The sequence below is a fragment of the Schistocerca nitens genome, chromosome 3, assembly GCF_023898315.1.
Source record: "Schistocerca nitens isolate TAMUIC-IGC-003100 chromosome 3, iqSchNite1.1, whole genome shotgun sequence".
NCBI classification, from domain to species: domain Eukaryota; kingdom Metazoa; phylum Arthropoda; class Insecta; order Orthoptera; family Acrididae; genus Schistocerca; species Schistocerca nitens.
Window position 1 is genome coordinate 971892117 of NC_064616.1, and position 27661 is coordinate 971919777.

The 27661-nt window shown below is 40.8% G+C and overlaps 1 protein-coding gene across 1 annotated transcript in view; it reads left to right on the top strand.

Annotated features, from left to right (window-relative positions):
* Nucleotides 1-903: 903 nt before the first annotated feature.
* Nucleotides 904-27661, top strand: part of LOC126249508 (latrophilin Cirl) — a 777653-nt gene continuing 750895 nt past the window's right edge. Inside the window, exon 1 of the mRNA XM_049951159.1 lies at nucleotides 904-1428. The gene's annotated coding sequence lies outside the window, so the exon portion shown is untranslated. The remainder of the gene's footprint in view (nucleotides 1429-27661) is intronic.

The window sequence follows — 27661 nt, forward strand, 5'->3', positions numbered from 1 at the left end:
GAACAGTTTGCTCTTCTGAAAACTTGTGCTATGCGATGCTCACGGATTTGTATTGTCGAAACACCTACAGACAACTGGTATTTCGGTGTAGCCCGTACTCCTCTGTGTAAAGGACTATAGAGCTCATCTCTGTCTGTTGACAGCAATGAAGAGGCAATTGTACCGCTACTTTTGAATATAATGAGTTAATTTATCGATTGCTAAGCGTCTTAATGCATTTCACTGACCTCCATTTTCTCTCGCTACAGTCGGCATAAATTTAGCTCGATGACGAAGCACGAGCGAGTGATAAGCGGTTATAGTCACGTCATTTGTGTAATGATAAAGCAAAATGTGGATGAGTACAAGCGAAATGGTTTTAATAGAAGTGAGTCATTGTCTGCTCGACAATGGTACAGGACATTTGAAATTCAGAGTCAGGGGTAACTTCAAGTTCACAGAACAATGGTGATGCATCAGATCAATAAATGGTGTGGTCGGTATAAGTTATACGCAGATATACATGGAGATACACATGATGGAATCAGCAGGCATGCACACGCTCAGTGCTGGGCCTCCAAGTAATTAAAGTTGTCTAATATTCCTCTTCCTCGTCAGATGCGTACGTTTGTTTTCGACTGTGGGGCCCTGATAAAGTTACTTCTCAGCCGTAGATGTGTGTGTGATACAAGCTTTAATACGACATATTACCTGCATACAAGCGGCCGGCCTGTAAATTTCAGTTGTTTGACAACTCGAGCCCCGTTTTTGTGAGAGTTGTAGGTGCAGCTGTGTCCCCCCTCCCCGCCAAGATTCTGTCGACATGGCAACGCCGGCTGCTAGCACGCGAAGGGCCTCTGGCGGCAAACGCGGCAGGCGGGCTCCAGAGCTGGAAGCTTGGTGCCCGCCAGTCGGAGTGAGAGCGTAGCGCGGGGCGATTGTGCTGGGCTGGCAGTGCGAGACACTAGCCCTCCCCCGCTTTCGCTCGTGGCTTTTGCCAATCTCTCTGCACCATACACACTCATAGCGCCACCTCTAACTACCAGAGAAGAGCTGTCAGCTGCATTCTGCAAGCCGTAGAAGCTTACCTGTCATTTATTTTATTTTATTTTTATTTTTTTCTTATTTGGACGCCGGCTTTGCTTGAAGCATGTGGGAAGAAGACTGGCAGTTGAAGACGGACGCATAACTGCTCCGGTCGTGTGAGGGGCGGTGGGAGGGAAGGTTAGGAATTATTCTGACAAAGAATTAGCGTGTGCAACAGCTATTACACAAATATAAAGCTGGTGTTTTAGCAAAGAAGATTATTCACACAAGGGTATCCCTTGTGCGTCGCATGTGACTGGTTTCTTCATCAACAATGCATCTCTTGCTTAATATTGTTGCTGGAGAGGTCCGACGATGACTGAGCACCCAGACTCAATCAACCCGGACCTGTGAAGAACACAGGTATGTGAATATTTACCGCCTCACATATTACAATAGTTTTACGCACTGTCACGTTTCGGGTACACAGCTTCAAAAGAAACAGTGTAGTGAAGTTCGAACTCTGTAGACTAGCAAATAACATAATTTAGTTTTCCGCACAATGTTTACGTAGAGAGCGACGCGTGTGTGTTATACACGTGCGCTCGGTTGTAGGTGAGCCGCTGTTGTTTACAGACGGCTTCACTGTATTCACGCACACCGGATTGCACGCTACTTGTAATTTTCATGCTTGATGTTTCTGCTTACGCGTAATACGTTTTCCCTCATGTATCGTAACACGTATTATATATTATTCTGAAATTATTTGCAGATTGTCACACGCTTTCTGTAGTTGTTAACGCGATAGCGTATATTATTCTGCTTGTCATTTGATTTGTGTTGTCATTAATTGTTCGTCGATAAGGTGCGTAGCATGTAAGTATTTACTTGTTTATAATGTAGTGATCACTTTTGGGTTGACATTTACTAAATATATTATTAACATGTGGCCCACGTAAATACTTTCTGGAATGTGGGTCTCAATGCTAGTAATTCGATATATTGTGTTTAATTACTCGAGACAGTACTCTTCAGAATGATAATTGGTTATAAAGGTTCTGAAGAGAGTACGGCTCTCACAATTAGTACTTTAGTGTTTGAACTATTTAAAACTGGTGCACATCTTCCGTTAATTCCTTTCCCGACCGCTTTCCTTCAGCTTTATTACACTTCCTTCCTTCACAGCACAGCCACCCTGACCCTTATAATCATACGTCGTATAACAAGTCATGTGGTTCAATCAAGAGCGCATCCTTACTCGCATTCTGATGAAGAACAATTTATCGATGACAATGTATTACTACCTCTTGACGTGTGCTACTTGAGAAGCGGCATTCGAAGTTAACGCGTGCATTTTCGTCATTCACTTCTTCTAACTTTGTTATCGCGAACATGTCAAGTTGACGCGTACATTTTCGTCACTCACGTGTTCTAGCATTGTTATCGCGAACCTGTAATGTCAGAGGACATTAGGTGCTGTGGTGTCTGTTAGGTAATGATCGTTTTGCGAAAAACCGTAGCAATTATTACAAGTCTGTATACGTGATTGCGTCGAACATTTTGTGCAAATTAACTTCTTTTTATACATTGAATAAGAAACCGATGTACAATGATTACGGTGTGCAACCCATGAAGTGACAAGGGGTATCACACGTTGTTAACCGTAACACTTTTCTAACCATCTCGCCCTGCTCGTTATATTTTGACTCATTATTGCGAATGAAATAGGGAATCGCAGGATCATGGAAGCCAGCTACAATCATACCTTAGCGTTTGCAGTACCCACATTCATTTATTTTCATTCGTCGGAGACATGGACACTTTTATTGTTAGCGGCCCCGGGAGTTAGCGGCGGTCTAAGATAAAGGCATTCATTGCTTAAATTCGTTACCTCTTGTGTATTCATTTTTCTAGAGCATTCTGTTGCACATTCATAGGCGGCAGCATTTGGCGTTCTAACGGTATGATGGGCGTTAGCACAATGCCGTAATTAAAGCAGGACTCTTCTACAGCTAGACACAAAGCCCAAGATGGCTGCTAATTTTTTTATGCGACTCGGCGACGAACAACATTTCATTTTTCCTTAGTTATTTAGTTTGATTTTTGCGCTCGCTTCTTGCAGCTAAGCGGAAAGTCGCTTATGCCGCCGGCACCATCCATTTCAAAGCTGGTCCGGTGTAGCATTCAAATTCCCCTTCGTGTAACGGCGGTGTTCTCTCCACCGGTGTAATAAAATGCTTTCCTTCTTGCTAATATGAGACAAACTACAGCTCACGTTGTTAATCACCAAAATCTTCAGTTGCATCGCTCGCTACGTCGCAAACTAGTGTTACGTTACGGCAGGCAATACACAGATGTAAGATCTGATGTTTTTGTTGTAGGTATATGTATGTTTTTGCTATAGTAAATTCCCACGCCTTCCGCGTGTCCCCGTAGAGATGACGTTTTGTGCTTCAATTCCATGGCTTCCAACCAGAAAAAATGGTGCAGTTCGTAGAGAAATTTTTTTATGCTTAGCTTGCTTTCGTTCTGCGAGTTTGGCCCTGTCGTTTCTGCAGAGCGTTATATCGCTGCGTTTACTGTGTAAAACATGCAAATACGGATTAAACTTACTAAAAATTAATCAATATATCGTAATTCGTAATAGTTACTGTGAACACAATTTCATAAATTCTTTAATTATTGATAATTAGCTTAGCAGGATCGTTGCTAACGGAGGATAATGTCTACGAATCTCGTGAAGGATTCACGAATTGTCATTGTGTGTCTTGTAGCTATGACGCTATTTTCAATTTTAAATTAGGGAAAATAAAGTAATCTAGGCCTATGACCTGAAATGATGATTGTGTCTGAGATATCATTACATTAGAATTGAAGAGGTAACAGTTTTAATCTTGTTTCTGGTGTAATCTTATAAGGGAAAAAGTTGTGTTCCCGATCGTCTCCAGACAGTTCGGGCAGCGATGCTGTAAGTGTGAAAATTTATTTTGCGTCAGCCGTAACTCGTGAATCGAAATTAATTTCTTAATAGTAAGTTTTAGGCGCAATGTAAATGTTATTTTGGATTGCCCTTAAGCGATATACTAGATTAAATGAATAATTTTGTTGCTTCGATTTGTCCAGTTCCGCAATAAAACCGGTATGGGAGTTTGTATTTACGCAGAAAACAGTACTTGAACTGGCTGTAGAAGCCTCCTCTTCCTTCCACTATGAATACATCACTTAGTTTTTTTCTTGAGGCAAACAATGTAAATGAGTTTTCATATCTGCCTGAGCATTGCCAGGGGCAGAATGTATAGCTAGGCAACTCGTTTGAAATAATAAATCGCCGCACAGTTATTCGGTTTTGACGGTATTCCGTGTGACCAAAGAAACGTACGTCTCAAACCGCATCAAGCTTATCAATTCTTACCTTAGATTATTCTAACAGAGTTTTTAAATAAATCAATCTTTAGGTATCGCTGTATAGCGGTATCGGCTTCGTTAAATAATACCGTTACTAATAAAATTCAGTGGGGAATACTTATATTTGTGCAAACTTTATTATAGCAATATTTAAAAGAGAAACTAAATGACTTCGCGTAATTTCACCTGAGGTGAAGATTTACATAGGGAGATTAATTGATTTTACTTAGGTCTAGAAGTCTCAAATGCTAGGATGTGAATATGTGGCACTGGTAATTAAGATAAGTTTCTATTAATCACATATTTACACAATGAAGCATTCAGTTTTATAAAGTTACCCTTTGCGGTATTGTCTGTTGGTGTTTTCAAGCCTTGAGGAAATTAACCAACTGCCCTCTTTCGATATAGGTTACAACTTTTACAAGTTGCTGATCCCATGTTATCGATGCTTTCTGCTTGCTGTTGACACGGTAGCATTTCGCGTTCATTTTTCCGGTGCGCTTCGCGGGCCGCGCTCAAATCAGAATGTGCGCCGCGCGGCAGATCAAAGGAACGTGCATTTTTCTGCTGCGAGTCTCTCTGCACTCTAAAAAAGTGTTTTGTTTTTTAAAAATTCGCGTTTCATGCAATATCACTGTAACAGTGTCAGCATGTGGTCGTGCAAACCGCGGAAGATGACTTGCGTAGAACACTTGGCGGGAAAAATGTATTAAGCGTTTAGAAAATGTAATGAGAGAAAAAAAGGAATCCACAGATAGACAGATTTGCATTCCATTTTCAAACGGAACGGATGGATAGCGTTACTATTTTGTCTCTACTTACAGCACGGCAGAGACGTTAATTTAGAACTGGTTCTGCGCTCGACCAATTTTGAAAAATTATGTGATTTGAATTAAAAATACTGTCTATATAATCAAATTTTGGCATCGTGAGCACATATTCATGTATACTACGCAAGTCCCTGCACTACATTGCGAATGGTATTATGTATTATCAGTCGCTCACTTCCCCGTGCCATACGCCCACGGCGTGAGGAAAAGTACCGACTGGAAATTCAAGTATGATGGAAGATAATCGTTATGGTTACCAAATCCTATGTAAATAAAGCTACCTATTTATATTCTCATTATCGTTTCTGTTGATTCCGAGAATGCCGCAAGGAGGGACCCGCTCCTTGTGATTGCTGTTCGGGTTATTGTAAATAATGACAAAAGATTTGCTACGAAATTGCACTACAGAAAAGAGGAGGAGGCTGAATGCATGAAGAATGACTAATTTACAGGCAAGCGTACTGTAGATAGAAATGGATTTGTGAATGGTATTTCTGTAAATAATAGACACGTTCAGAACCGCATTTACCAAAATAGGGACACGTCAGAATCCGAAACATAAATCGAAATTTCTTCTCCCAGCGCACTGTGGCACTTTTTGAAGTTCTTAAAATGCAAAAGAATGGCGCACTTATGAACATAGAGGGCGGTAAGATTCTTGGATCAGTCAGTTCACCTAATGGATAAATTTAATTACTGTATTACAATAACTAGAAAAGGCATGTTGCCACGAAAACGAATGCGAATCGTAATAGTTTGACTACACATACGTTGGCTTAATCATACTTGCTGTATGAACGGGTTCGCATTCGTGAAAACGAGGCAAAAAACAGAAGTAACAACAGCTACTAGCATTATGGAATGGCAGTGTATTCTACTGAGTTAGGACTAAGAGCATACATGTGAATCAGGAACAGGCGGTTTATTTTCTATATGTTTATAATATTTATGGAATGAAAATAAACACAAAGAAAACAATAGTAATGGCACTGGAAACAAAAAGGTTAAGATAATGCTGAATGGAGAAGCATTAAAACATATGCAAAGCTAGAATAGAAACAGACTGGAAGAGCAGTATAGAAATAGAAACCAGAATAACAGTGGCGAAACAGGCATTTCATGAGAAAAGAAGAATATTCCGCAGAAAAACGGACAACTTATCTAAGGAAAAGGCTAATGCTATGCTGGGTATGGAATGTCCTCCTGTATTATATTGAAACGTGGACACTGAGGCAGAGGGGTAGAGCAAGGCTGGACGCTTTTGATTCAAATGGTTCAAATGGCTCTGAGCACTATGGGACTCAACTGCTGAGGTCATTAGTCAGGGACGCTTTTGAAATGTGGGCATTACGGAGGATGGAAGGAAGAAGTTGGATGGATGGATGGATGGATGGATGGATGGATGGAGTGACGGTGGGCTAACAATATACAAAACTCAGTATCACAACAAATTCACGCTAAGCCATACTCTTAATGTCTGGCCAGAACGTTCTGTGGAAAGGTATAAAAGTAATACGAAAAATACTCAATACTGAACAACGAAGTAAGAAGTCATAGGCTGCATTGACAGTTATATTTGAAGTTGGTATCGTGGCTTTATTTAACGGGCACTATTCGTTATCAAATAATGCTCATATCGTACATAACAAGTGAATAAGGTGATGTGGCCAAGGCATAAAAATGGAATAGCGACTTAATATTTACCAAAATATGACGCATGAAGCGCACCAGCAGCGATATAACTACGTAGGCTTCTGCGACCCGTATCTTGATGATTAAAATTCTTCTGGATGTTGTACGGCGTCATAGTATACAATATTGTGATTATAAACTCAAAACAAACGTTGTGATGTTGATACAGATAAGTAAGTTACAAACGCCACTGGTACATACGGACGAAAAGTGCAGAGTACCAAGGCAACCGATGGCTTAGTAAGAACTTTATGTATTATGGAGTCACTGTTATAAATACTTGGGGTCGGGAGGACACTTAGAAAGATGTCGCATATGAGAACTGTTATCTTACCATCTTACTGACAGATATCTCGGAGTACTAAGAACAGGGATTTACGGCGATTAGTATGCCTCGTTGTAGAAAGATTCCAATTGAGTCGTAACCATATAGAAAATAAACCGCCTGTTCCTGATTCACATGTATGCTCTTAGTCCTAACTCAGTAGAATACACTGCCATTCCATAATGCTAGTAGCTGTTGTTACTTCTGTTTTTTGCCTCGTTTTCACGAATGCGAACCCGTTCATACAGCAAGTATGATTAAGCCAACGTATGTGTAGTCAAACTATTACGATTCGCATTCGTTTTCGTGGCAACATGCCTTTTCTAGTTATTGTAATACAGTAATTAAATTTATCCATTAGGTGAACTGACTGATCCAAGAATCTTACCGCCCTCTATGTTCATAAGTGCGCCATTCTTTTGCATTTTAAGAACTTCAAAAAGTGCCACAGTGCGCTGGGAGAAGAAATTTCGATTTATGTTTCGGATTCTGACGTGTCCCTATTTTGGTAAATGCGGTTCTGAACGTGTCTATTATTTACAGAAATACCATTCACAAATCCATTTCTATCTACAGTACGCTTGCCTGTAAATTAGTCATTCTTCATGCATTCAGCCTCCTCCTTTTTTCTGTAGTGCAATTTCGTAGCAAATCTTTTGTCATTATTTACAATAACCCGAACAGCAATCACAAGGAGCGGGTCCCTCCTTGCGTATGTCGCATATGAGAACTGTTATCTTACCATCTTACTGACAGATATCTCGGAGTACTAAGAACAGGGATTTACGGCGATTAGTATGCCTCGTTGTAGAAAGATTCCAATTGAGTCGTAGCTGTCTCTCAAATATAGCTACAGCGATATTAACAACACAGCGACTGGAAAGAATGTTTGCAGTGCTGCAAGATATCACATTGTCAATTCACCATCGCGCGGGGTAGCCGATCGGTCTAGGGCGTTTTGTTACGGATCGCGCGGCTCCCCCTGTCGGAGGTTCGAGTCCTCCCTCAGGCATGGGTGTGTGTGTTGTCCTTAGCGTAAGTTAGTTTAAGTTGGATTAAGTAGTGTGTAAGCTTAGGGACCGATGACATCAGCAGTTTGGTACCATAAGACCTTATCACAAATTTCCAAAAATTTGTTTGTCAATTCACTGTTAGACGGAAGTATCGTGAAAAGAGGATCCGATAACCTACGCGCTGGCATACGTACTGACGGATTGTGCTTTTTGAGCAGGGCGTTGGAATTACCCGCAAAGGTGGCGGTAAGGGGCGACCAAATACTCGCGACGTGTACCGCGGCCGGGAAGAGGGGGACGGGAGGAGACGTAAATCTGAAAACGTGTTCGGCTACCTCCGGCTGACGTCGGGGGCAGTCGGCTCGCGGGAGCGCTGCCTCCATTCAATAAGCTGGAGGTTTCTTTGTTGATGGCTTCGGCACTGCCAATAGGGCTACCAAAGTTGAGAAGCGTTAACAAGCCCCCCCCCCCCCGCCCCCCCTTTTACGCGTCTTTCCCCAAAGCCTTTTCTCCACTGGGGCCATCTTAACATCTGTTGTGGAAGACACAAGTAAACAGTTTCAAAAACTTGGCTCCGCTCGGAGCAGACTTTCTACTCTTCTTGATCTGCGTGTTTCATTTACTCGTGGAATTATTACGTGCTACGTTTGTAAACGTTTTCTCCTTTTTGAGGGGTTTGTCAGTCTTCTGACTCGTTCTGTGTGGCCTGCTACGATTTCATCACTTTTACCGAACTCTTTATTTCAGATTAGGAGTTGCAACGAACATCTTCAGTTGTTTACTCTGCCGTCCTGTGTAATTTCTTCCGCGCTACGGCCACCTCTCTTACAGTCAAAGTTATTCTCTGGTGTCTGAATCTGTGTTCTATCCAGTTAGCTATTCCTCTTGTCACCGATTCTTTGAAAAACCTCATTTCTTATCTTACAGCCCGCTTAATTTGTTACATCCTTCCCTTAAACCACATCTCTGGAATTTCTTCTTCAAATTAAGCCCCCTATTTAGTACCAATAGCCTTCCTTTAGGGAATTTTACTTTCTAAATAGCAGAATTCCTTCACTTCGTCGACACTTTCACAGAGGATAGACGGACATTATTACTGATATTATTTAACACTCCAGTGTAATCCCAGTTCTGAAGCTCTCTTTGATCATCGATATTCAGGCTCAGCAGTTGAATACAAATGGCTGCATCCCTGCCTAACGCCCTTCTTGTAAATATTCGGTGTATGCCCCTAAGTTCGGCTGTTGTAGTGAAGTAAATCAGTCATTAACCCGAACATCACAATAGTCAACTCTGTTTCTTTTAGAGGTGTTATTTTCTCGAACTGGGCAACCGTCCGACACAACGGTACATAGAGACCGCACATTTAGAAGTGGAATCGTAACCACGTGTTCGTATGCTTGCTACCGGACAGGGTTACGTGAATGCCACACGCTATTTGTCAGCTTCGGTTTCGCAGTGAACACGCCACTCTGTATCTAGTATTACAGATCAAGTATCCATCGTCTCAATTATCGTAGCTGTACCCATCCATAAAACAAAAGCGTTCTCCAGCCGCTCCTCTCCATCTTTGGAACAAGCTACACAACAACACTTATTATGATGTGCTACTCAAGTAAAAGCTGAAAGTCTTAGTTTTTTTTCATTCCTATTTACGCTCCTTTCATTTTTCACGTACTAACGTCACAATGTTTTCCCCCTCTCTTTATTACTTGTTTCACGACTTCAACACCTCTCTCTCTCTCTCTCATATTCACTCACTCATTGTGCTTGATGTTCAGACTCTGACTAAATGTACAAATCGCCTGAATTTTTCCACCCTGCGCAAACAAATGTAAACAGTTATTTTCGCTCTCTTTATTCTGTTTCTGTCATTATTCTATCCAAATATTAAATACCGTGTTAAATACAAAGTTATTGTAACCCATATCATAATGAAGATAATGATGAAATAGGAAGTATGCCTGGCTGGATGTCAGAAAGGGTGTTATGGCCCAGATATTTTTAGGATAAATAACACAGACAGTCCTGTGATATCAAGTCTACAACGTTTAGATTATTAAATAAAGTTAACAATTCGAGCTGCGAATTTCGCTGCGCTGCAAACTATGACTGCCATACCCTCGTATTGGATTTTCAGAATCGCAAAAAACGTAGATAAAACAGTTTACGATTCCATTAAGTTCACATCACACATTACAATATAGTTATTGGAAAGTTCGTGACTTTTAAAAACCAGGCATGAAACAATCTATAAGATTTAGCTTCGCTTACTATTAAGCCACAATAGTGGCTCGTGCCAATAATTCTGTAACAGGCATACTATTTCTACTCTGAAACGAAGAACATGAGAGTATATCACCCTAATGTCTTTGTGCACTTTCCTTCGTCCATGGCACATTATTTAAAACAAAGCTAAGCAATTACCTCTAAATTTTCCGACCACAGCTTGATATTCATATCACAGCAGAAGTGATAAACACTTTAAAATTTTCATGTTGAAGTTACCAGTACTTCGTAGCATCCTTTACTTTTCGCGTTCCTTAAATAGCTACCAAATGAAACGTCGTCAGTAACTGGTGTTAAATACCAAGGTTTCATCCAGATTGTGCATTTTAGCTATCCCCTGCTGTTTGCTCGGCTTATTATAACTCTTGCTGGGATGCTTCACATCCTCTCGTGCATTCTCCCTCCTATTTCTTCTGGCAGTTACCTCTTGAATTCTGTCTAGTGAATTTAACAGCTTTCTGTAGCACCACATGCATCCAGTTCCCATCACCTGCATTTTGCATCTGCACAATGTAAATCGCACGCTTTGTGTTTGACGTATCAGAAACAATACTAAAAGCCTCAAAACGATTATCTCTTTATGAGTTGAGTTCAACAGAGTGAAAGTGTCCCAGAAATCGAGTTAGCCATACTTATATTCGTAACCGTCACTAATTTTTGCATTCATCGATGAAATAAATGCGAACGAAGCAAACGTCATAAGCCATTTGATGTATAAATTTGACCATGCTGCTAAGCATATTTTTATATGTCGCCTCAGTGTTTTCTAATTACTTTCAAACCTGGCAACATTTCCTACGCATCTTCATTTTCACAACAGTCATTACATCCTTCACTTAAGTCTGTACTCTGATTTGTTTCCTTCCTGTGTCTCTCAGTAATTCACAGCACGCCGCTGTGCAGCCTCAAGTTTTTGAGTGGTTTTCACAACAAAAGTCAGTGTCTAATTGCCATAAGTGAAAACGGCTAACACACACTTATTACGAGCTTTCCTTGCCATATATGGTGCGAGCTTAGTCTAGATGACTATTTGATTTACCAAAAAAAGTCCAGGCCAGTTTTACTCTTCCGTTATTTTGCTTTGCTGACTATTGAGACACTGCCTTGAACTTTGCTAAACATAAAAACTTCTCAGCTTGTTTTAGCACTGCTTGTTAATTTGTCCGGTTTTCTTTTCATTTTGTCCATTATAATTGTTTTAGTCTTCTTATAGTTAATTTTCTGGCCTACATTCAAATTTGCTGTATTATATTTCACAATTCTGTTGTTTTTATGCACTAGAGGCTAACCGTTTGTTATCAGCAAAACGTAAGGTGATTTAGATACGTTCCATTTACACAATCCACCTCTCATTTCCCATTTGGAGAGAAATGTAATAAGCTTAATAAGATATTAGCCTCGTAAAAACTGATAATAAGGTCGTCTTCAATGCTTATCGCGTAGCTTTTATTTTTCTGATTAAATGGGACTTTACACTACTCAACTAGCACATTAACACTATCGTCTGTGTTCAGTGGATTGTGGTATTAATTTTAATTAGTTTTAACAGTCTCTCCAGATAACTTCGGTGAAGAATCTGCTGTGTGTTCACGTTCTTTGCAAGATTGTTAATTATTACTGCGCGCACAAACAAATGTTGGGATTTTCAGTCGACAAAAAAAGAGACCCGCCTTCATATAAATTCGTTTCGCTGTTTGCGTTAGAGATTATAAAAAAAATTGTGAATATGTTGCCGACGATGATGAAATTTTGGGCCATTTTATCAATGGGAAAGAAATAGCGAAGGGCGAGTGCCCTAATGAATATTTATTCATTATGTACTCTCTCTTCTTGTACAGAGAAAAAAAATCTTTGTTTCTTGCGTGTAAACGAAATACCTGTACAAGGGAAAATAGGTTAGTGATTCACAGTGCCTTCGCAAGCTTTAAATGAAATTGGCGGTAAAGGCAACGCTAATGTAACTGAGTAAAGGTTAATACATGTCTCTTTCTAATTTGAAAATGTTTCAACGCGACAGAAAAAGTATGAAGAAGTATATATATGCCCACGCTTGGGTATTTGTGTGAATGAGCATGATCAGGATTTACTAAAAAAGGTAGAAAAAGTTATCGAAAGTCGTCATCTGCTGCTCAATATATTCCGTACAAAGTGAAACGAGTACTTATTTTTTAGATATTCTATAATTGTGTACAATGCACGAAGTATTAGTTCTGTTCCGTTATGAGAAAGTAATCGTAATGACTATTGCCAGCACTGTCAGATATTCATTTCAAGTTCCGCAAGCTCAGACGGTAGCTCTGAGGGAATTATTTTCTGCTGGGAGTAACAGGAACCTGTTAGCTGTCGTTCGTCTCGGTAGCTGCGCCGTCAGCGCGGCAGACTGCCAACCGAAGGGGCCCGCGTTCGATTCCCGGCCGGGTCGGCGATCTTCTGCGCTCGAGGATTGGGTGTTGTGTTGTCCTTAGGCTCGTATCGTCGTAACTAACAGGAAAATTGTCTCCAGTGCACTGTCGTATCGTCTTTCCATTAGTGAGATGGCTGCATGGGCACGAACCGGAAAAAAAAAAAAAAACTGTTGCGTGGCATGCGCATTCCTGCCAACGCTGTGCCGGCCGCGGTGGCCGTGCGGTTCTGGCGCTGCAGTCCGGAACCGCGGGACTGCTACGGTCGCAGGTTCGAATCCTGCCTCGGGCATGGGTGTGTGTGTGTGTGTGTGTGTGTTGTCCTTAGGTTAGTTAGGTTTAAGTAGTTCTAAGTTCTAGGGGACTTATGACCTAAGATGTTGAGTCCCATAGTGCTCAGAGCCATTTTTTGAGCCAACGCTGTACATGGTTATGTTGCTATTTCTTTATTGGGAATTAGAGATAGAGTTCTGACATGTACACATTTAGTGTTTCCTTGATTTTCACTAATTAACTGTAAGGAAGTTTGGAAGTTAGACGTCCCTGAATTTTCTATTTAACGTTCAACTGAAATGTGCAAGAATTTTCAGTAATTGACGCAAATAAGTTTAATGAAAATTGGCACGTAAAGGTGACGAGAAGAGTTTAAGGATTCTTTCGGTTTGTTTATAACAAAGAGTAAATACTACTCGCACTTTTGTATGCTAACCTAATGCCAGCTGCTACAATTTCTGACGATTTTTGGGGTAGCCAATGCAGTGAACAACTAGTTGTCGAACCGGAAGACTTCATTTTAGATATTTTACTTTAGTTTTATTTCTGCGTGATATAAGGCATAAGATCATCAGTGGAATGAGTTGTTGGCTGAAGCATTGTATTGCGTGCAATAATGAAAATAAGCTGTATTTTACGACCATATTGCATAACTATAAAAATCTTAATGTTGGATCCGCAGACGTACGCTCCATAATTTTAATGATCTCATACCTGATGATACGTAAGGACGGAACTCTGTTACACTGAAATAAAAAAAGCAAACTTCAGAACTCTTAGGTTACAGCTCAATTTGCATGTGTTGTATAATTGCTCGCTAGGAATTATTAATGTGTATAGTTCACTTTCTGAAGCAAAAATAAATAAATGAAGAGTGGCCACGTCTTAGACAAACACATTACATCGGGTGATACGCGGAATATTGAGAATGGTGGAATATATAAGGAATTTGATGTACCGAGAAGTGCCCTCAGTTCGCAGGTATAAAAGGTTTTTAGAATGGAGCGGACTTGATGCCCTTGAAAACAGAATTACCATAAATGGCAAACGGCAACAGTGGCTTCATTACTTAGTGTTTCCTATCAAAGTTCTCGGGAAGGAACCAATCACGCACTAGCACTACGTTGTTTATGAAAACATAAATGTGGGAATTTGAATTTTGCTCATCCAACACGTCGTTGACACGTTGTATATGTGGAACCTAACGAAACATATAGTGAGAATTCGTGAGAACAAGCTCTTTATCCATTACAAATCTGGTGAGCGTTTCGCCGGGTATTGTGAAGATTTTTCGTACGCTCACTTAAGTTGCAGAATGTTCCTCACTGTTAATAAATCTCAATCGCAAACAAGGAGAACATTTCGGTATTATGGCGAGACATGGAGGCCTCATAAGAAGTAACTCAGTTGGTTGTAGCGTTGTTAATATTGAACCACGCAGAAAAATGTCGCCCAACGTAGATATGTTGTTGAAAATAAAATTGAGAACTGTATTTATCTTATGTACTAATTAACATCTGTATCGCAGCCGTTTGTGTTATATCCTGTGAAACATATTGACCTATGATTATTGAGCAGGCATGTACAAGAGCAAACCCTATAAACCGTCGGTCAACAGTCGCTGTAAATTTATGCCTCAAAATGGTTCAAATGGCTCTGAGCACTATGGGACTTAGCATCTGAGGTCATCAGTCCCCTAGAACTTAGAACTACTTAAACCTAACTAACCTAAGGACATCACACACATCCATGCCCGAGGCAGGGTTCGAACATGCGGCCGTAGCAGTAGCGCGGTTCCGGTCTGAAGCGCCTAGAACCGCTCGGCCACAACGGCGGGCGTAAATTTAGGAGACATAGAAGTTACCCCGTTTAGATAGGAATTGTAGGTGTTAGTCGTGGTGTAGTTTAAGGAAACCTGGAATTTTCTTGGACTGCTTCAGCTAAACAACCTAAAACATTAATCGGAATTATTTTACCGAAATCTTTCCAACGATACTCTCGCTTTCGAAAACGCATCAGTCAGAGAAAAAGTCATGCCCGCAGTAATGATATTTTGCGTACCTGTTTTTCTGTAGCAACCACTAACATATCAGTCAAGATGGTAGCATCGAATGAAAAGAATAAATTGTATCTTGGCTACAGCTAACAGTTCACGTTTATACTGTGCTTACCGGTAGTACCATATAATAGAATAGTCTTACTTTTATCTAAAAAAATTAAATAGTAAAACAAATACTTCAAAACATTTTGTGAAGAAAGAAACTGTCATTATGTAAATAGATCTTTATAGGCTGCGATTTTATCATTATTTGAACATTATACAAAACGAAAATAACGTGTAGAAAGAAAACAGAGCTATGTTTGTAAAATGAACATCAAAACAAAAAAGAAAATTAACTTAATTTGTGTGACGTATAGTTCAGAAAGGTTTAGCATTCTGTGTGTGGTAAAACTACAGTGTATATTTACAGTTCAACGTAATTTATTGAAGTATATTTTTTAGTTATTATTATTATTATTATTTTTATTATTACTGGTTGTGGTGATGTTAGTAGTAGTAGTGGTAGTGGTAGTGGTAGTAGTAGTAGTATATTGCAACTTGTAGTAGTATATTGCAACTTGCTTATACCCCTTACAGTATCATTTAATTGATATATTGCATATTTAAGGAGCTACTAATTATTTTTATTATTGCTAGTTGTCGTTACTTGATTCTACCACTTGCATTATGAAGCGATTTATGTGTCAGAAAAGTTAGAAACGACATTGTCTTCTGTCAGTTGAACAGAGAAAAGACCGTTATTTCGCTCCACCTTGTTCCAGTCCATCTGAAAACGCGCAGCTGGACAGTAACTGAAAACGGTGCGTCTATGTTTACATACCAAGACACGAACGGCACTGCAGGCGAAGCAAGACCAGCGGTATTTTTTCTCGCTAAGAGGCCAGCCAGTGGAAGTCACAAAATATCCCCCGAGTGGTTCAGTTTCGCCTTCGAAGCAGTGTGTTTCTCAGAGGATACTAAAGCGCATTGCGAACGAACATCGCATTACCTTTGTAGGTTTGGACGTTTAGGGGGAGCAATAAAACGAAAAACTCGAAATGGCCGTCGGCAAGAACCTAATGTTAGTGGAAGAAACAGTTTGTCATTAATCGAAAACTAAATCTTTGTAACTGGTTGTATCCGAAGTGAAACTGGAAATGCGTGTGCCGCAGTAGATGTTCTCGCGGCTAGAATAGCTACCTAACAGACCTTTCCCTAGTTGCAGCTTAAACGACCACCTGTGGATCACGTTCGTAACCTATTTTCGATGCTGGAAGGGAGAAAGTTGTTGTACTTAAGTAGTTATTGAATGACGAGTAGATGACGTTTAGAGCGTGTTAAGCAGTAGACACTAGCTTATAGTTTGGAATGTTCTTGCCTTTGGTCCGTTGCAGTTGATTAGCAACACTGGCTAAACCGGACACGGAATAGATTTAACTTCTGTGGAGTAGCTCCGATAACGGAAATAATAACTGCTCAGTATCTATACGGAATTTTACCTCCGCGCTGATTCGTTTTGTAATTTACTATTACAGCTAATGCACAGTTGCACACGCGGACATATTTCATTTTCGTTTGTTTCAGCATGCCCCATTGACGAGTACTCTTTAAACCCTTTTGCGTTCTCCAAAAAGGAAAAATTTTGTTGCACAAGCTTTGTTGTTAATGACGCGTTTCGAACGGTTGGCGCATCATCAGATTATCTGCACGTAATAACAAAAAAGTTGTATGTTACATGTAAGTACGCGAACCTATTTGGCACCGACAGTCACCGAGACTGAGCTGTTTAGAGTGTTCCAATATCACGAACAGATTTCATTTGATTTTACGTAAACATCTGACAAGACAGAAGAGTTCACTACCACTTTCCACTAAATAATTTCTCTATGGCCGGGATAATATAGAGAAAGGAATAATACCTGTGACCGTACTGTCTTTGAAGTGCACGTGGTCCAACAGGTGGAGCCTCCCTGTATGACATTTTCACTCTTGTCCGTATTAAATAGTTTCTATTTGAAATAACCATCATTTTACTTCCCACTGTCCTAATATAGATACAGCGCAGTGTTTAAGACGCTGGGCTCGTTCAGCCACCCAGATGTAGGTTTTCTGTGCTGCTCCTAGATAGACAGCGGTTCCTTTCGGAAAGGACATGACACATTTCCTTGCCCTAATGACCTCTAATCGACGGGACGCCTTCCACAGTTAGAAGAGCTGAATACCTGTAATTCTGCACTACTACGTTTGTCCGTATGTGACTGGGATGAACTTGTCGAGCGCAGAACATCTTTTAAAATATTGTTTATGTTACTCGTGTGAAGGTGGGCCGCCATTGGTAAATGTTCATCGTGTGTGTGCCATTAAACAGAGAATGGTGTAGTGTAGAGTGTTTTCCAGTGAATCTAACAGCACTCACATAGCGCACGTCCACAAACATGTTGATTTTAAAATTCAGAACAGTAACACAGGGCGATTTCGTCACACATAATCATACGGCACTGCACAAACCCATAACGAATGCAAAACGAGGCCCTGGCAAGGAAACAACGAAGACTGTAACAACCGCCTGAAGATGGAATTGTAAGACATCCGAAACCGACCGTGGGTTGCTCCAAATAAACCTTTTTAAACAATACGTAGGGTGTTTGCTGTTTCAGTTCCAAACCTTACCGAACGTTGTATCTGCTCTGGGGTAAAAGTCCGCTATCAGTGTGTCAAACCATGGTGACACCACAGTAAAGGCATTAGTATACGTCCTATAATTTTTATAGTTTTTTAAACAAGAAAACCCAATAATCACCTTAACGAAATGGAAATACTCGTGGCAAAAATGTGTGTAGATAGTAAAATTCGTAATTTGAATAAATTTGAAATGCAGTAATCGACAAAAATAACACAGGGATTTCAGTTACAATTAAATTACGTAACCAAATACAACGCGAAGCAAAGGAATTTACTTTCTGGATAATTAATCATCTTGCTACAACCAATTTTTATTCGTAATATTTTGAGTAATTGAGAGTAATCTATACGTGGAAAAAAATATTTGTTTGTAAATCAAACAAAAGCCCGACTGTAACATAATTCGATGTCACTTCTTCCCTTCTTTTTCTTGTGTTTTCGTTACAATCCTTGGAAATTAGGGCTTGGATGAAGCATCGCCAGAGGCCTCGGTTTTGTGCCATTGCCTTCTCCTCTCCCTACGTTCTTCCTGCTTCTGTTGCTTCTCTCTCCAGTGTCCTCCTCCATGTTATCTTCTGCGATGGCACGAGGGATTCCAGTTCAGGAGTTGTCTCCCTACTGCTGTTCGATTTTTGCTCGGGGTGTGGCCAGTTCACTCTGTTTTTTTTTTTTTTTTTTTTCGTTATCAGTATATCCACATTCTTCTGGTTCGTATCTTGTGTTGCATTATGAAAATAACATTCCCATGATAATGATCTGCATTTGCTTTACCTGAATAGGGAAACCTATTCCCCTTCGGTGTTCTGGTTTCATCAAACTCAGCCGTTACTATCTTCCGATGTAAAGTAAGGGAGAACCTGTTGTCGGAAAACACGATATACTTTCCTGAAACTTTTCTTTAATCGACAGTCATAATTACTGTAGTGAATCAGGGGTTTCAGCGTTAAACTATATGCGATATCGAAGCTGAATTCTAACTAAATGTGACGAAAAAACTGAGCTCTAATCCATCATACAATAACTTGTAAATGTACTGTGATGATAGTAATGTGAACTGAAGATAGTTGCTGTGCAACCGAAACCAGAAATTGGATACAAAAATTATGATACTGTCAGTGAAATAAGATTTTCCAACTAGTAAACCGAACCACCGTGGCCTTACCCATAGCGTCACAACGTCGTGCTTTACAAAAACAAAAAAAAGACATCCTTTGGAATATATACAGACGATACTACATAGCAAGAAAAGTCATAATTACAATGGAAGTTTGCAAGTAGAGCACACTGTTAAATATTTTCCTAGTTAGATTTGTAATTTTAATTATCGTCATTTTCCCCGATCTGGCGAGAAGTCGATCCAACTAATTCTCTTAATGTACTCTCGGCAGTATTGACGTGTACGTGTCGTTTCCAGAGTTAATAGTTGCCACACTTACAAAGGAAGTGCTGCTGGCAATGAGCTACGTACTAAACCTACGACCGACTAGTCGCTGGAAGCATGCCTATAACAACAGTGAGCAAGACAGCGATTCGTAAAGAAAGAGCTATTGTACGTTGTGAATTTACTTTTAGCCTTCTCTTAGGACGATACAGTTTTCTGTTGAGCTGTGTAGGATAGCATCGCATACTAAGCTGATAGACCGGATTATGTTGTCGAGAAAATGAGTTTCGGAAATTTAGAGAACCGGTGTTCTGGAGGATTATAAAACAGTTACGCTGCTTCCATAGTAGATCTCGTGTCGGGATCATTAGAATAAGGTAGAGCGTGACGAAGCATGTGAGCAGTCATTTTTTTCCCCCGTTCCATACGCGAATCTAGTAGGACAAAATCGCTAATGTTGCTATCAAGCACTTTCTGCGTACACTGTGCAGTAGATAACAATATGTAGATACAGCCCAAGTGTGCCCTGTGTTAATACACGTTAGGTGTGGGCTTAGACCAGTCCTTCTCAGTTAGGTGAATCTGATAACTGCCTATGTCTTCGGTTTTTGTTCATCAGAGTACCTTACGAAAGGAAGTTGAGAGTTGAAACGTCCTGCCAACCTCTATTTCAGAGCGGGTGGAACGCAGATTCTGATGCACGAGCCTGGAGAAACATTTTGGGCGTGGCCGAAGTGGCCGTGCGGTTAAAGGCGCTGCAGTCTGGAACCGCAAGACCGCTACGGTCGCAGGTTCGAATCCTGCCTCGGGCATGGATGTTTGTGCTGTCCTTAGGTTAGTTAGGTTTAACTAGTTCTAAGTTCTAGGGGACTAATGACCTCAGCAGTTGAGTCCCATAGTGCTCAGAGCCATTTTGAGCCATTTTGGGCGCGTTCTTTAAAAATGGTTCAAATGGCTCTGAGCACTATGGGACTCAACATCTTAGGTCATAAGTCCCCTAGAACTTAGAACTACTTAAACCTAACTAACCTAAGGACATCACACACACCCATGCCCGAGGCAGGATTCGAACCTGCGACCATAGCAGTCCCGCGGTTCCGGACTGCAGCGCCAGAACCGCTAGACCACCGCGGCCGGCGTGTTCTTTAAACAACGCGCTGCAAATGCACTATGTGATCAAAGGTATCCCGACACCCCTATATAATGCGGAATTGACCGTCAGTATGACAGGAGGCGGGGAGTATTTACTGTCGGAGAAGCAATGCAGAATGGGTAGGTTACGAGAGCTCAGTCTTCGAAAGTGGACTAGCCACTGTATGTCACCTGAAAAACAAAGCCAGCAGAGACATTTCAGACCATCTAAAGCTGACCGTGTTGACTGTTGATGTCTTTCTGAAGCGGAAGCGCGAAGCAACAACAATAGCTAAACAAACATTCGGCAGACCTCATGTAATGACAGTCGGGGGCAGTGGGTCATGGCGGCGGATGGTTGTAAAAAGGTCGTGGGAAATAAGCGTTGCAACGGGCAGCCCAGCTAACACAATGGTTGTGCGTAGGAAATTAAAAAAGGTTGAGGTAGAGTGGTCGTAATCTGCGCATTTCTGTTGTCAGTGCTGCTGGTGTAAAGAACAACGCCACGGAAAAGTGATTTGGAGCAATGAATCACTCTGTACTCTGTGGCAATCCGATCGAATGCCCGAAGAACACCACCTGCTGTTATTTGTAGTATCAGCGGTTTTCTTTCGTTGTTAGGATGTGGTCAGCTTCTTGCATTTAAGATAAAGCTAAATCCGTAAGGTGCAAACAAATTTCACACTACATAGAGTATAGAAAGATTTCGTAGAAGATGATTGCATCACCATGATAATGCACCCTGTCAAAAGCAGCGTCTCCGAGGCAATGCTCTGTGGACATTAACATTCGCCGGCCGTTGTGGCCGAGCGGTTCTAGGCGCTTCAGTCTGGAACCGCGCGACCGCTACTGTCGCAGGTTCGAATCCTGCCTCGGGCATGCATGTGTGTGATGTCGTTAGGTTAGTTAGGTTTAAGTGATTCTAAGTTGTAGGAAACTGATGACCTCTGAAGTTAAGTTCCATAGTGCTCAGAGCCATTTTACCATTAACATTCCCGAAATGGACTGGCCTGCACAGAGCTCCCAGTTAACATATCTCGGATAAGGTAGAACGTAGACTTCACTCCAGGCCCCTAATTCCATCATTACCATTTGTGGTTTGGTCTGTTGAGGAAGAATGGGCTTGCATTTCCCCATAGACGTTGAAACATCTTATTAAAATCGTCCTCTAGAGTTTACGCCGTCATAAAGCCGAAGGGTGGACATACCCCATATTAATGTCTGGATACTTTTGCTCAGACGGTGTAATTTAGGTAAACCGCAGAAAAATCTAATCCGGGGTGGTCGGAGAGGACTCGAAACTTGATAGGGCTATTTGGTACTTGTCTCATTCGTCAGATTTCCTTCTCCGTTGGTGGTGAACTTTGCGCAGAGAGAAATGTCGTGTCCAAACCTGTGTGTATAACCTATTTCAGTTCTTGCAGAGCACCCGTGTACAGGATCGTAGTTGTTTACGACACTGTTCACTAGAATATACTCTCTGCAGTTCTGAAGATAGCAAAGGAAAAACTACAGAGGCCGAAACGTTATCGACAAATTCAACTGAAGCAAGACTGCAGAAATAAATGTCGAAGGATACAAAAGGCTGGCGGATGCTGAGAAGGGAGACAGGCCTTATCCCACATGTTACTCAGTCTCTGTATTGAGTAACCAGTATAGACAACTAAGGAGAAATTTTGAAAAGAAGTAATAATTTAGAGATAAGAAATAAAATCTTTAATGTTTGCCAATGCCGTTGTAATTCTATCACAGACGCGAAGGACTTAGAAGTTCAGTTGAACGGAATTGGTAGTGTCTTGAAAATATATTAAAAGATAAATATCAACAAAAATAAAAAATTGTACTGGAATGTAGTCGAATTACAACAGGTGATGGTGTGGGAATTCGATTCGGAAGTCAGGGAGTTTTGCTATCGTGACAAAAAAATAACCGACGATGACAAAAGTAAGCGGATATAAAATGTAGACTGACAATAGAAAGAAAAATTTTTTCTAAAAAAGAGAAGTATGTTAACGTAAAATATAAATGTAACTTTTAAGATGTCTTTTGTGCAAGCAGAGTGCCGTAGTTATGTAGCCATTGCCCGAGATAGACCAACTTAGAGAGCTGCATCACGCCGATCTGCTGCAACGACAGCAGAAACAACAGTAACCGTATATTCGTAAGACTCGTGTACCGCTGCACGGCTGTTGAGCCAAAGTGCGTTATCTTGCTGGATGGTACGATAGTCAGACCTGTGACTATGGCAGCGGCTCTCTTACTTTCTGTCCGGCCCCGGTAGCTGAGCGGTCAGCGTGACGGAATGTCAATCCTCAGGTCCCGGGTTCGATTCCCGGCTGCGTCGGAGATTTTCTCCGCTCAGGGACTGGGTGTTGTGTTGTCCTAATCATCATCATTTCATCCCCATCGACGCGCAGGTCGCCGAAGTGGCGTCGAAAGACCTGCACCAGGCGAACGGTCTACCCGACGGGAGGCCCTAGCCACACGACATTTCATTTCTTACTTTCTGTTCTAAGTCAATCCTTCGCCAATCCAATCGATATCTGTAGTAGGAGAGTTGAAGAATGATTGACTCGAACAGTGGATGTGAAAGTCCTGTGTTGCCAGCCAAATTACGAGTCAGAGACAGGCGGAATGAACTATGTATGGCAGTGAAAGGCACGATTTGCGGCTATTAGACGAACACGAGTATCTCCGCGTGTGTAAGGGCTGTCTCGACTCTTTATCTTATGCCAGGTGGCTTCTCGTATCCTCCGAACCAGTGTGTAGCTACTACACAACAGCTTCTAAATATTTAAAAAAGACCAGTTTCCATCTCTACTATGACGTCAATAGTGCAATGTATACGCTGAAAACTAAGAAACTCAAGCTATGAGAAAGTAATTGTGCAAACACTATGTCATATTGTTCAGAAAGCTTAGATGAATGATATACTATTCTAATTATCATTCTTGATTTCAACACATTTAAAAGCATCCGGAATCACTGAGTCACTTTTCAGAAGTCATTACAGAGATATGCATCACCGTAGAAAGAGCATTACAATAACTTAATACGCTAAAGTACCATTCAGTAATTCTAACCTCCCTGAAGTACGTGCTATGGTCATACATAACCTAGTCAAGTTCTGTCCTACATAACCTTTACAGTACCGCATGTGACTTCTGGACTCGTAATAGGATGCGGTATATTTATTCATAACAAATCACATAAACAAATTTCACACATAATAGTCAGAAGATATCGCTCACAAATGGGAAATAATGTAGGCTCATAAAAAATGTCCCATACAGAAATCGGGAATAAAAAAGTAGCATACTGAATACTTACGTATCAGGAAATAAACAATATGTCTCGAGGTAAAAAATGTGATTAACTCTCGTCAAGAATTAATTATCGTACCTGTACATATACAAACATTTCACGGCAGATCTCATTCTGGAAACATCCCCCAGGCTGTGGCTAAGCCATGTCTCCGCAATATCCTTTCTTTCAGGAGTGCTAGTTCTGCAAGGTTCGCAGGAGAGCTTCTGTAAAGTTTGGAAGGTAGGAGACGAGGTACTGGCAGAAGTAAAGCTGTGAGTACCGGGCGTGAGTCGTGCTTCGGTGGTTAGTTGGTAGAGCACTTGCCCGCGAAAGGCAAAGGTCCCGAGTTCGAGTCTCGGTCGCGCACACAGTTTTAATCTGCCAGGAAGTTTCATTTCACGGCAGATGGTTGTTGTTGCCATACTAGCGCTCTGCATAGTAACAGTGATTTCTGTTTTTCTGTCACTCTAAAGATATAATCGCATGGAGAGCGCTAATGTATCGATATGAGTGCGAAACACTCGGTTGTCACGCTGACGGTGTACGGAAAGAACACTACTTCCGTTTGTTGTTTTCGAATTTTGCTGACATCGTCATTGAGCAAGATACACAGTTGCCCTAAAAGTTTCGTACACACATGCTTTTCAACTTTTATTCGTATTAAATTTAACTTTAAATTCTTACTAGTTTATTAAAAGAATATACGCGTGTAATCTTCAACTAACAAAAAATTAAATGACTTTCTATGTAGAACTAAGTGATGAACGAGTAAAAAGTTTTCACATGGCTTTTATTCCGAGTATTTCATTAGTTTCTGACAATTCCTATGGAGTCTTTCGGGCATCGAATCCTCCAAGAACAGCAATGATATTTCAGGACTTACTGTTTCCATCTAAATGCGTGTGAAACGTTTTATAGTCTAGCGTATTTTGTTTTTATGTTTTATGAGCAACTACCTTTTTTAGTATTTCTGTAAACAAATCTCCAAAAGTAACATGACGAAGAAACTTATATTCTCTGTAATAGTAAACGTGGAAGGAAATGGAAAAAAGTTCCGATAAAGTGCGTAAGTGAACAGATCGTGAAAGTAAACAATTAGGCATGTAGCTGCTGATAAACTGAATTTGTCGCACGCTACAGTACGGTAAATTATAAAGACATGTATGGGAGCGCGCCGATAAGCCTTGTGCAAGACGACCGAATGTTCCAAGGCTAATAATGCAAACTGTGTCAATACTTTTTCTTGCATGAAATGTTTATTTCTCCATCAGTATTATGATTTTGCATACAAAATATTTACTGTTTTGCTATTTCAAGATTTCATTTGCATATTTTTTACGGAATAATTAACAGTTTTGAATTAATTGTAATATACACCAAAATAGGGAGAGAAGCATGGGTATATGAAATAAGTTTCTGACTACTCTGTGACGGCGACTCGACTGAATGGCGAATCAAGAATAGTAATTGGTGTGCGTCCCGTCCACTGAGGCCATGTTAGCTACATTCCACCGTTGGTTGGGAGACACTCCGCAAGAAATTAGTCAAAGACTTCCTCAGAGAAAAGAGTGTAATGACCTTGAAGAAATACACCTGGATAAGAGTTAAGGAAAAATTACTACTTTTATTTATGAAAGCAGAACGCCGAAAATATATCTTCAAAGAAGATTTCTTTTAGTTCAGAAACGCCTAGACTGTATAATAGATCAATTTATTTCGCGATTTTGTGTGTTTGTGTGTGTCTTTTGGGGGGGGGGGGGGGAGAGGAGGCGCCATTCTCAAGTGATAATCCGACATCATGATATGCCTCAGTACGTATTGTATACTTGACATTTTCCTAGTGCCCAACCATGTTGACATATTTTATTTCGTCTGTATGAGAATGAACAAGATTCCCTGTTGTCTGTGTAATAGGAAGACGCATCACTTCATATAAAATTCGTAGTCAATTCAATGTACGAGGGGCGTTCGAGAAATAATAAAACACATTTTTTTTCTGAAAGTAGGTTGTTTTTATTCGAGATTCCAATCGACTATATTATTCTCCTCTCTTTAGGTTGAAATACGCTATTTTTCAACATAATCTGCGTTTAGCGCGACGGCTGGGAAGTCCTGTATGGCCCCATGGCTCCACTCTAATGGTCGACGTCGCAGCCAACGTCATGTGCATCAGTAACGTCCTCATAATCGACGTACTGCTTCCCGCGGATTGCACCTTTCATTGGACCAAACAGATGGAAGTCGGAATATACGAGATGCGGGCACACGCCTTTAAGTACCCCAACTGGTGGACGAATGTGTCAGCACTACCATCAAGACGCCCAGTTGAGCAGCAAGGTGTTTGATTGTGATCCGTCCATCACCTTTAATGAAACACGTTACAGATGTGTGCGGAAGATCGGACAGGTTTGCAAGAGCTTGACAGACCCCTTGCCCAACGACTCACCGTGCTTTTGTTCACTGCCAGGTCTCCGTATACATTTTGCAAGCGCCTAAGAATATCTGCGATGCTCTGGTTTTCCGCCAAAAGAAACTCGGTGACAGCTGTCTGCTTGGAACGCATCTCCGCTACAGAAGCCATTTTGAAGGCACCAATCGGAAGTTCATGAAACTATACGTAATGAAGCAGGAATATTCCACGATGTACCACAACAGATTCTGCATTTTTTTTTCAGCCGCAACTGACTGATAAAAAAGAATGTGTTACATTACTTACTGAACGCCACCTCGTAAATACCGGACCCATTCTAGCATCAGATTCGTCTTTCGACAATTACAGCTTGGCAAGGAATCTGTTTTTATCTTGCTGGAGACTAGAACGATGTAATGAATGTATACTGTCGCGCTTTATGTCGAATTATCACTTCAGAATGATACTGCGACTGAGAAGTAAATCAATCCAATAACAGTCTAAGTGACATATGTTGCTTCGAAAATACTGTAGGACTGTGGACCCACGTTTGTAATAAATACGTAAGCTCTTGTTACTGTGAAGTCGTGCGTGTAGAATGTTCCACATTTTAGGTACTGTTTTCGTTGTTGTTGTTGTTGGTGGTGGTGGTGGTGGTGGTGGTGGTGGTGGTGGTGGTGGTGGTGGTCCTCAGTTAGAAAACTGATTTGATGCAACTTTCCACGCTACTTTATCCCGTGCAAGGCCCTTCATATCTGCCTCTACAGTTTCACCCCCTCCTAATCCCTCCATTGCGAAATTGAAGATTCCCTTATGCATCAGGATGCGTTCCGTTAACCGACCATATATTTTAGTCAAGCTGTGCCATAAAATAATTTTTTTTTTCCTCAGTTCGTACCATCGTTCCAGTGCCTTATTAGTTACTCGCTCTACATATCGAACTTCAACATTTTTCTATAGCAGCTCATTTCAAAAAACTTTCGTTCTCTTCTTGTCTAAACTGCTTATCGTCCAAGTTCACTTCCGTACAAGACTACACTCCAAATACCTCCAGAAAAGACTTCCTAACTCGTAAATTTAGTTGTTAACTAATTCTTCTTTTTCAGAAATTCTTTTCGTGTTATAGCCAGTCTGCATTTTTTATTCCCTCTACTTCGGCCATCATCAGCTGTTTTGCTGTACATATAGCTAACATCATCTGCTACTTGCAGTCTCTCATTTCCTAATCTAATACCCTCACAATCGGCTATTGTAATTAGACTACATTCCATAACCCTTTTATTTTTGTTGATGTTCTTCGTGTAACCTTTTTTCAAGACACTGCCCATTCCATTTAGCTGCTCTTAAATATTCTTTACTGTCTCTAACAGAATTACAATGTCATTGGGAAACTTCAGAGCTTTTATTTCTTCTCTCGAAGTTTCAGTTTCTTTTGCAAATGTCTCCTTGGTGTCCTTTACTGCTTGCTAAATGTAC